General features: G+C 47.9%; 1 non-coding gene across 1 annotated transcript; it reads left to right on the top strand.

The window, feature by feature from the left end:
* Positions 1-2145: 2145 nt before the first annotated feature.
* trnaw-cca (transfer RNA tryptophan (anticodon CCA)) lies at positions 2146-2217 on the top strand. The gene has a single exon. It is a non-coding gene; the product is annotated as a tRNA-Trp (tRNA).
* The last annotated feature ends 9435 nt before the right edge of the window (positions 2218-11652 follow it).

Below are 11652 nucleotides of genomic sequence, written 5' to 3' on the forward strand. Positions count from 1 at the left end.
TGTAAATCCTGTCTCTTAGGATTCTCTCCAAAACCTTGCCCATCGCGGATGTCAGGTTCACTGGTCTATAGTTCCCTGGCTTTTCCTTACCACCTTTCTTAAATAGAGGCACCACGTTAGCCACCCTCTAGCCTTCTGGCACCTCACCTGTGACTATTGATGATACAAATATCTCAGTAAGAGGCCCAGCAATCACTTCCCGAGTTTCCCACAGAGTTCTAGGGTACTCCTGATCAGGTCCTTGGGATTTATCCACTTTTATGCATATCAAGATATCCAGCAATTTCTCATCTGAAATATGGGCATTTTTTCAACATGTCACCATCTACTTTCTCACATTCTAGATCTTCCATGCCCTTCTCCACAGTAAACACTGATGCACGATATCCGTTCAGTATCTCGCCCGCCCCCCCGCCCCCATTCTACTGCAGCTCCACAAAGGCCGCCTTGCTGATCTTTGACGGGCCCTATTCTCTCCCTTGTTATCCTTTTGTCCTTAACGTATTTATAAAAATCCTTTGGGTTATCCATGACTATTTGCCAAAGCTATCTCATGTCCCCTTTTTTGCCCTCACGATTTCCCTCTTAAGTATGCTCGTACTGCCTTTATACTCTAAGGATTCACTCGATCTCTCTGCCGATACCTGATATATACATCCTTCTTTATCTTAACCAAAATCTCATTTTCTCTAGTCATCTAGCATTCCCCAAGCTACCAGCCTTTCCTTTCACCCGAACAGGAATATACTCAGATGAAGGAGCGTCGCTCAGAAAGCTAGTGTGCTTCCAAGTAAACCTGTTGGACTATAACCTGGTGTGGTGTGATTTTTTAACTTTGTGCTCCCCAGTCCAACATCGGCATCTCCGAATCAGGAATATACTGTGCCTGAACTCTTGTTATCTCATATTTGAAGGCTTCCCATTTTCCAGCAGTCCTTTAACCTGCGAACATCTGCCCCCAATCAGCTTTTGAAAAATTTTGCCTAATACCTGAGTCTTCCTCCAATTTAGAACCTCAACTTTTAGATCTGATACATTATTTTCAATCACTGTTCTAAAGTTAATAGAATTATGGTTTACCCTTAGGTTTTGCACCCTCGCCAGTATGTACATCCACATTGTGAATTAGAAAATGTCCTTGTACACACTTAACAAATTCCTCTATTTGGCAGATAGGAAAATGGGCAGGAGTTATACCTTGGGTCCACTCTTCCTTCATTCCCACCAAGCCTAACCCCATTCCCACCCCAATAGTCCAACGGCACTTTCCCCTGCAACTGCCGAATGTCTGACACCAGCCCATTTACCTGCTCCCTCCTCTCTATCCAAGGGTCCAAACTTACCTTCCAGGTGAAGCAGCACTTGACCTGCACTTCCCACAACCCAGTCGACTGCAGTTGCTGCTCATAATGTGGTCTCATCTACATTGGGGAAAACGAAGCATAAACTGGGTGACTGCTGCACAGAACATCTACGTTCTGCCTGCAAAAAAGACCCTGAGCTTCCAGTTGCCTGCCAATTCGACACCCCACCCTGTTCCCTGGCCAACATCTCTGTCTCAGGTTTGCTGTAGTGTTCCAGCGAAGCTCAGCACCAGCAGAACGAAGAGCACCGAATATTACACTTGGGGAGCATACATCCCTCCGGTCCCAATATCGAATTCAATAAGTCTCGGGCCTGAACTCCATAGTATCCTCGTCCCTTCCACACACACCAAGCCTTGTTATCACATAGTCTGTCATTACACACTACCTATTCTTAGCCACGAACAGTCTCCATTCACCCTCCCACGCAGATCGTTATCAACTTCCTTTCCTGTCCACAGTTCTTCCCTCGCTTTGGGCTCTGTCCTGATCTATCATTAACTGCGTCCGCCTTCCTCCCATATAAACCAACGTTTTCCCAATCACCATCAGTTCTGTGGAAGGGTCACCAGCTACTCCTGTTTTTTGTTTCAGATATACAGCATCCACAGTTCTTTCATCTTTTTATTGAGGTAGATTTGGAAATTACTTCGGGAGACAGAAGGAGAGGGGGCAGAGAAGAACACCCATGAACTGTTGATCTCCGTTGTTCCTCATAACGTAAAATCATTGCAGTGCGATCACTTCCCTTAAGCATGAATAGAGGTTCCGGGCTATGCGTGAGCTTGTGGCGCAACGGTAGCGCGTCTGACTCCAGATCAGAAGGTTGCGTGTTCGAATCACGTCAGGCTCACTGACGTCAACTTCCTCCATTTCAAATCAAGAAAGGAGTACTTCACTCCGGATATCTGTTGAGCCAAATCTTCTTTGCGGAAATTTTCGATCACACGTGAAGCTTTGCTGTCAGTTTGATTTGTGAACACTGGGTCAGGGAGGTGGTGTGCCCATTGTCTGGGTAAATGCTCAGCTCCCCCAGTTCATCACGGGATTTAAACACAGCCGTCTCCCTCTGGGCAGCCGCTTCAATCAGTTGGTGACAGCGCGGTGTGAATAACGTAATACCGATATTTTTACAACATAATCCAGAGACTCCCAGCTTTATGTTTCAATCTATCAGGAGAGTGTTAGCGAGTTCAGATAGAAATGTTTCCCACCAACTGCAAATCCTTTCCTCTCACTGGACACAGTTAAAATTATCTTTATTCAACAGAAGGAGCGGAAACTCTAGTCTGATGGCCTCTCTCCACATTAACGGTGAGCCTGAATTTTATAAACGGTGTCAGTAAAATCCAGTGGCGGACACTGATTTGGTTCAATCGATTTTTTTGCCAAGAGTAATTCACCGAGAGGATGCTGCTGTGCGAAACAGCGTGGGGAATTACTGCAGGGCCTCCTGCGCATGGGACACACCGCAACTGATGTGTTTCACCTTCACCAGGCTCAACACAATATGTAAATAAGTGTCTCATTCTGTCGCCTTCTCCCTGTAAATCTGCACATTGTTACATTGAACATGCCCACCGAATTCCCATTTGTGTCCATTGAATCTGCCTCTTTGTCACTGTCAGACAGCGACTTACTGACCCCACTCCCTGTGCGAAAACGTTCTTCCTAATGTCACTTTTACTTATTTTCCTGATGACTTTAAATCTCTGCCACATTATTCTCGATCCTTTCAGGCCTGGGAGCATTTGCACTGCATTATTTCCTCTGTCTAAAACCCTCATGACGTGGAAAACTTCAATCAGACCAGCTTTCCGCCCTCTGTTCACCAAAGAGAGCTGCCCCAAACTTTCCAATCTCCCTTCATTGCTGACATTCCTCAGGACGGTACCATTCACATTAACCTGTTCAGCGCCGTCTGCAATCACTTCACTTCCCCGCTTCCTGAAGTGTCACCCTCAGAATTGAGCGTAATACAGGTGGAGGATTCATTCAGACTCGGATTGCGCGGGCGAAAAATCTGCAATACTTGTTTTCACTTTGAACAAGTGTTTCCCTTCGCCGTGTTCACTGCAATGGCAGCTCTGCGCCGTCCCTAATTCAGGCAGTCCGATCTTATTTAACGAAGCGGCTTTTTGAGAAAATTCATCAGGTATTTTTGCTCAGGTCAATTTAAGGAATGATGGTTCGCCAGGGATTGGAACCCAGGAATTCTCACACGGCTGCATATGCTCGAAGACCCAAAGCTAGAATCATATCCCAGACTAACGAGCCACCTCCGGAAGCAGCTGAGACTTGCTCAGTATGAAATCCATTGTGCATTGCTCCCAGAATTGCAAGTAAGGAAGAGTTTCAAGAACATCTGCTTCTCAATCTGTCTCCCTGCTTCCAGGACGCTGCTGTTTGTCCCGTCCCCAGGGACCGGGCTCTCTCCACTGGTGGATAATTGAACCATTTCGTTTCTACTTGCAAGATGTGCTGGTGGAAGGCAGAGCCCATTCACTCTTCTGCTCTCTCACACTATTACGTGAGGCAGGAGAAGTCAGTTACAGTCATGCGGAGGAAATGGGCAACTTTGAACGTGTTCCAAAGGTCCTGTTAACGGAGAGATAGAAAGATGCTGTGCTGTCGGGACAGAGAGAAATGGACACCGGAGACTCTTCCCTCAGGTAAATTGATATGAGTACATTTTTGTGCAGCCTGCTTGGTGTTCAGAATTTGTCTTAACACAACAATCCTGCAGGAAGTCTTTTGTTACACCGTTGGTTTCTTTACTGCGGGCAATGGACTAAAACAGCAAGTCATGTGTTTCAACTTCACCGGTTCATTGCCATCTGAGAGAAGAGGTTTCACACGAGATTAGGACACACCGACAGAGAACAGGACAAGACAACTCAGAGCTCCACAAGGGTGCCAGCGCAACTGTGTAAATTTGACTTGTGTATCGATGTGATATATTGAGCTCAGATACCCAGATTTGTTTTGGGAAACAAATGACATGGCAAGGAAAAGAACAGAGCGCCGTTATACGGGAAAGCTACGAAAGACATTAAGTGAGTAGGAGAAAATGGTTTCGCTTCTGGGTTATGATCCCATCATGCACTCGCTGTGCCATTCTCCTGCATTGCACGGTAGCTTTTCCAGAGAAATATTCAGCTTTTCATCTGGCGTGTGACTTGCATGTTCGAGAATGACATCAAAAGATCTTCACTGCTGTAGTGTCATGTGCTGTTGTGCAGACATGTCGCCGATGTGCAAATATAAACTCAGAGAGTAATGTACACTGAGACTCTGAGCCAGCTGAAACTTGCTCAGTGTGAAATACATTCCACATTGCTCCAAGAATTGCAAGCAGCAAAGTGTTTCCAGAACATCTGCTTGTCATTCTGTCCCCGGGGCGCTGATGTTTGTCTCATCCCCAGGAACTGGTCTATCTCCACTGGCGGATAATTAAACCAATTTGTTTCTACTTGTCCGCTTTTCTGGAGGGAGGGAAGAGTCCATTCGCTCTTCTGCTTTTTAACTCCCAATCCCTTGGGGTGAGAGGTATCACTTACACTTTGTGGGCGGCACGGTGGCACAGTGGATAGCACTGCTGCCTCACAGCGCTAGAGACCCGGGTTAAATTCCCGCCTCAGGTGACTGACTGTGTGGAGTTTGCAGGTTCTCCCCGTGTCTGCGTGGGTTTCCTCCGGGTGCTCCGGTTTCCTCCCACAGTCCAAAGATGTGCAGGTCAGGTGAATTGACCATGCTAAATTCCCCGTAGTGTTAGGTAAGGGGTAAATGTAGGGGTATGGGTGAGTTGGGCTTCGGCGGGTCAGTGTGGACTTGTTGGGCCGAAGGGCCTGTTTCCACACTGTAAGTAATCTAATGAGTGGGAAGTGAGTAACTTTGATTGTGAATTTCCTCCAAACTTCTGTTATTGGAGAGATAGAAAGATGCTGTGCTGGCGGAGCAGAGAGAAATGGACACCGAGGACTCTTCCCTCAAGTAGATTCATATGAGTACATTGTTGTGCAGCCTGCTTGGTGTTCAGAATTCGTCTTCACGCAGCAATCTTACAGAAAATCTCTCGCAAAGTGGGCATCGCTTTCATCGCTGCGACCGCGCAGCAGTTAACATCTGAGCCTAAGTGCCCCAGATGAAGAGAATCCGAGTGAAACCTTCACTCACTGAGAGTCATCCCCACGGCACTGAGCTGCGGGACTGCAGGCAGTCCAACACGGAAGGGACGGTTAAATGAACCATTGTCGCTCCCTCAGCCTCTCTGTCCCATAGACAGGCAGCGGGACGGCAGAAACGCGTACCATCGTTCTCCCGCCGACAGAGGCGGTCCAGCCCATCGTGTCCACGGCGACTCGCTGCCACTTGTCTCTCTCTGAGGTGATTCACAATGAGTGATATCTGTCCGAATACTAAGGGGCTGTGTCTGAATGGTGATACCGTTTCTGACATGCTGATCGTCTTGTCATTCACGTACGAACCGGCGTGGCGAATTACGGCAGGCAAGGCACGAAATCACAAGGTATGCGTCTCAGCTCACTGGCATCTCAGAGAAGTGGGTTTGCGATTCAGTTCGTAGGAAGCCGACGAAAAACAGGAGAAGACCACTCAGACTTCGAAAACCAAGTTACTTGAACGGTGTGAGCTTCGGGATGATCCGGGGCATTCAGACAGTCGTTTGAAAGGCAAGATGCTGAGCACTATCACAAAGGACAGTTGCTGTAGAAGACACTGAACAAGAGCAGAGGATGGTTTCGAGCCATCGACCTTTGGGTTATGGGCCCAGCGCACTCCCGCTGCGCCACTCTGCTCTTACGCGCAGCGCCCTATTCCACAGGTCCCTTCAGACTTTCGTCTGGCGCCTGGCATGCACGTTCGAGACTGAGGAGAAAGTGAGGTCTGCAGATGCTGGAGATCAGAGCTGAAAATGTGTTGCTGGAAAAGCACAGCAGGTCAGGCAGCATCCAGGGAACAGGAGAATCGACGTTTCGGGCATAAGCCCTTCTTCAGGAAGTTCGAGACTGATGTCAAAGATCTCCACTGCTGTCATCTTATATAGTGTTGCGCAGACGTATGGAGGCTGTGTAAATACAAACTTTTTCTAACTTCCCACATTCTGTTGGTCGAACTGTGATTTCACTCTGAATAGACGCCATGCGGCCCACCTTCGCTCTGCTGGATCGACACAGTAAGTAAACGTGGGTCTCTATTCGTATCATTCTCTTGCCTTCTCCATGTAATTCTGCACATTGTTACTTTAAACATGACCACCGAATTCCCGTTTGCGTCTAATGAATCTGCCTCTTTGTCAGTGTCAGTTAGGGATTTACTGACCCCAACCACCACTCCCTGTACGAAAGCGTTCTCCCTAATGTCACTTTGGGTTCTTTTCCCCATGACTTTAAAACTCTGCCGAATCGTTGCCGATCCTTTCAGGCATGAGAGCATTTTGACTACATTACTTTCTCTGTCTCGACGTCGCATGACTTGGAAAGCTTCAATCGGGCCAGATTTGAAACTTCTGTTCTCCGAAGAGAGCTGTCCCAAATTTCCAATCGACCCTCATCGCTGACAGCCCTCAAACACCGCACCACTCACGTCAACCTATTCAACGGTATCGCCAATCATTTCACTTCGCTGCTTTCTGTCCCATTGGTACGCCAGGGAGCCCAACCTGGTTTAACGAAGGTGCTTTTTGAGAAAATTAAGCCGGCACGTTTGCATAAGTCACAATACGCGGGCTCGTCCGGGATTTGAACCCGGGATCTCTCGCACGTCTGCGTCGACGAAGACCCAAAGCACGAATCATACCCCTAGACCAACGAGCCAGCCAACTGGCGCCCCTGCGCCCCCCACTCTACCTCTTGAACCAGCTGAGTCTTGCTCAGAGTGAAGTACTGTTGAAATTGAACAGACTGGGGCTGTTTTCTCTGGAACGTCGGAGGCTGAAGGGTGACTTCATCCAAAATTATGAGGGGCATGGATAGGATAAATAGGCAAAGTCTTTTCCCTGGGGTCGGGGAGTCAACAACTAGAGGGCATAGATTTAGGGTGAGAGGAGAAAGATATAAAAGAGACCTAAGGGGCAACTTTTTCACGCAGAGGGTGGTGCATGTATGGAATGAGCTGCCAGAGAAAGTGTCGGAGGCTGGTACAATTGCAACATTTAAGAGGCGTTTGGATGGATATATGAATAGGAAGGGTTTGGAGGTATATGGGCCGGGTGCTGGCAGGTAGGACTAGATTGGGGTGGAATATCTGATCGGCATGGACGGGTGAGACCGAAGGGTCTGTTTCCATGCTGTACATCTCTATGACTCTTTGAACAGCTGCTTCTCATTCTGTCTCTCAGCTGCCATTTGCCCGTCCCCAGGTACCGGGCCCTCTCCACTGGCAGAAAATTAAACCGTTTTCTTTCTAAACTTTTCTCTGACACCGGAGTGACCAGTGACAAGCATTGCCCTCCTCAACATAGGGTACAGAGAACAGGAGAAGACCCCGCAGACCTCCACGAGTGTGTCATCTCAACTGTGCACATTGGGCCAGTATATCAATGTGAAATATTTACGTCGAAGTTTTTTGGGAAGCAGATGAGAAGGCGAGATGCACAACAGTGCGCCGTTATACGGGAAAGCTGCTAAAGACGACATTGAGTGAATAGGAAAGATGGTTTCCCTTCTGGGTTATGCTCCCATCACGCACCGGCAGACATATCGCCGACAAGCAAATATTAACTCTGTCAAAATTGCCACATTCTGTTTTTACGAACCGTGACTTCACTCAGAAGCACAATTTACCCGCTCCCTCCTGAATATCCTTCCAGGCTCGAACATACGTTCCAGGTGAAGCAGCACTTTACCTGCACATTTGCCGCAACCCAGTCTCCTGCATTCGCTGCTCATAGTGTCGTTTCCCCAACGGAGCATGAAGTATAAACTGGATGACTGCTTCGCAGAACATCTTGGTTCTGCCCGCAAATAAAGGTCCTGAGCTTCTGCTTTCCTGCCACTTTAACACGCCACCCTGTTCCCTGGCCAACATCTCTGTCTCAGGCTTGCAGCAGTGTTCCAGCAAAGCTCAGCTCCAGATGGAAGAACAACGCCTCATATTCCACTTCAAAACCCTACAGCACTCCGGTCTTCAAGATCGAGTTGCATGACTTTAGGGCCTGAAATCCCCCATGTCCTTGACCCTTACCACACACATACGAGCCCTTGTTATCACATAGTCTGTTACGACACACTACTTATTGTTAGCCACTAACGGTCTCCATTAACAGTTATTCACCCTCCCACACGGATCGTTATTCACTCCTTTGTCCCTCCTATTGTTCTCTCTCTGAGCTGGCGGGAAAGAGAGCAATGTACACTGGAGACTCTGAGCCAGCTGAAACTTGCTCAGTGTGAAATACATTCCTCTTTGCTCCAAGAATTGCAAGCAGCAGAGTTTCCAGAACATCTGCTTGTCATTCTGTCCCCGGGATGCGGTTTCTGACATGCGGATCGTCTTGTCATTCACGTCCGAAACGGCGATTTGAATCCGGGATCTCTCTCAGATGACAGGAAACATGAGTTTGACTGGGACAACACTACTATTATAGGCCAAGCCAAAGCAGAGAACAGCCATGGAATTCCTAGAGGCATGGCACTCATCCACAGATTCTATCAACAAGCACATCGACCTGGACCCAATATACCGGCCACTGCAGCGGGCAGCTGGAACTGACAACCGGAAGCGGCAGGTACAAACCACTATAAATGCCGGAGGAAACAGCACAGAAGCGCTTCACAGGAGCCTGCCAAGCACTGAGGATGTCACCTAGACAGGGGACGAAACGTCTGCAACACAAATTCCCAGCTCGGCGAACAGAACCACAACAAAGTTTTTGCTTGCAGGAACTGAATGACATAAACAGGATGCTCTCAAATTTCGATAGGAATTACACTTCCGTATAAGATTTGCGGAAAGCTTTGTAGCTCGGCTGCCGATTGTCGTCGCTCGCCGAGCTGGGAAGTTGATTTGCAGGCGTTCCATCCTCTGTCTAGGTGACATCTTCAGTGCGTTGGAGCCACCTGTGAAGCGCTGCTGTACTGTGTCTTCTGGAATGTATTTGGTTCTGTTTCTGTTGCTTTTGTTTGACGGTTCTGGTTGTTCGTTCGCAGTGATTGGCATGTGTCAATGTGTTTATTGGTGGAGTTCCTGGATGAGTGCCGTGTTTGTTGAATTTCTCTGGCTGACCTCTGTTTAGTTGTACTATGACCGTTGTGCTGTCTCTGTCGATTTTATCGTCCTTGTCATCTGTGTTTGTGTGGGTACCAGAGACAGTGTTTAATGGGTAGATGTTGTTCATGGTTACAGATTGCTAGTTGTCTGCCTGTTTGTCCTGTACTGTTTAGTTTTCGTGCAACCTTTGCATGGAATCTTGTAAACTATATTTGTTTTCCACATGATGTCCTTGGGTCTTTTGTTCTGGTGAGTTGTTGTCTGAGCGTGGCTGTCAGTTTATGGGCTGTCATGAATCCGAGTGGTCGGAGATGTCTGGCTGTAAGTTCTGTGAGGTTTATTATATAAGGTAAAGTGGTGAGTGTGTTGGGTCGTGGCAGATCCTTGTCCCGTTGTTTGTCTGCTCGGCCCTTGTGGATGAAGTTGCGGGGATATCCGTTCCTGGTGAAGCCTCTGTAGACGTGTTCTTCTTCAGTCACAGGTCGGCAGTGCTGCAGTGTGTAGTCACCCTTTTGAATAGCGTCCTAATGCAGCTTCTCTTGTCTGTGTTTTGATGGTTGTAGTTCAGGGTCTGGTCTGGGGGTGTGGCTTTTCTGTACACTTTTGTAGCACATCCCCCGTTCTGTGTCCTTTCTCCCATAGACCGTCAGTTTCCAGTTTCCTGTCACTTCAACCTCCCACTGTGTTCCCATGACAACATTTCAGTCTCTGATTTGCTGCAGTGCTCCCACAAGGCACAGCGCAAGCTGGAAGAGCGAAACCTCATTTTCTCCTGAGAGACCGCGCTGCCTTCAGGACCCAACGCCGAGTTCAATCATTTTAGAACCTGCCCATCTTCTTCCACGGTCTTTACCCGCCCACTCATTCCATCAGTTCCGAAGACGGATCGTTGGGCTCAAAACATTATCTCTCCTTTCTCTCCACAGATGGACTAGAACTAGACCTGGTGGTTTTGTTCATTTGAAAATGAACAAAATGAGCAGGGAGACAGAATGAGAAGCGCTGTTCTGGAAACTCTTTTGCTGCTTGCAATTCTGAGAGCAATGGCGAATGTATTTCACACTGAGCAAGTCTCAGCTAGTTCAGGAGGTGCTGGAGCCAGCGGCCTATGGCTCGTTGGTCTAGGGGTATGATTCTCGCATTGGGTCTTCTAACGGGCAGACTTGCGAGAGATCCTGGCTTTCTTGACTTTGTGCAAAAATGTCCGATTAAACTTCTCAAAAAGCACCTTCGTTAAACGATGCTGGGCTCCCTGGAGTACGAATGGGGAAGGAAGCGGGGAAGTGAAATGATTGGAGATAGTGTTGAACAGGTTGACGTGAGTGGTCCCGTGTTTGAGGAAGGTCAGCAATGAAGGTAGTTTGGAAAATTGGGACAGCTCTCCTCGGAGAACAGAAGTTTGAAATCCGGCGTGGCAAGTTTTCCAAGTCATGAGGGGACTAGAGATTGGAAATAATGTCGTGAAAGTGTTCCCACGCCTGAAAGGATCGAGAACGATTCGGCAGCGTTTTAAATTCATGAGGAAAAGAAGTAAAAGTGATATTCGGAAGAACGTTTTCGTACAGGGAGTGGTAAGGGTCAGTAAATCCCTCTCTGACAGTGACAAAGAGGCAGATTCAATGGACACAAAATTGAATTCGGTGGTCATGTTCGACCAACAGAATGTTCATATTAACACAGCCTCCACACCTCTGCGCAGCAGTATATTACATAACAGCAGTGGAGATCTTTGATATGAGTCTGGAACGTGCGTGCCAGGTGCCTGTCGAAAAGCTGAAGGGTTCTGAGAAAACGCACGGCATACTAAACACAGAGTGACGCAACGACAGCGTGCGGGCCCCACAACCCAGAGGCCCATAGCTCGAGACCATCCTCTATTGCTATTGCTCAAACTCTCCTTGAGCAGCTTTCCTTTGTCATGAGCCTCTGTTCTATATCTTCACATTGCACCTGCTCCCCAAAACTTCGAGTGTCTGAGTGACATGTATCGTACTGATACACTCGCCAAATTCACGAAGGCGAAGTGACTCGCTCCTGGAGGTCTGAGTGGTCTTCTCCT

Source organism: Chiloscyllium plagiosum, unplaced genomic scaffold (genome assembly GCF_037043375.1).
Source record: "Chiloscyllium plagiosum isolate Xiang-an unplaced genomic scaffold, Cpla_swu_hap1 HiC_scaffold_27, whole genome shotgun sequence".
NCBI classification, from domain to species: Eukaryota; Metazoa; Chordata; class Chondrichthyes; order Orectolobiformes; family Hemiscylliidae; genus Chiloscyllium; species Chiloscyllium plagiosum.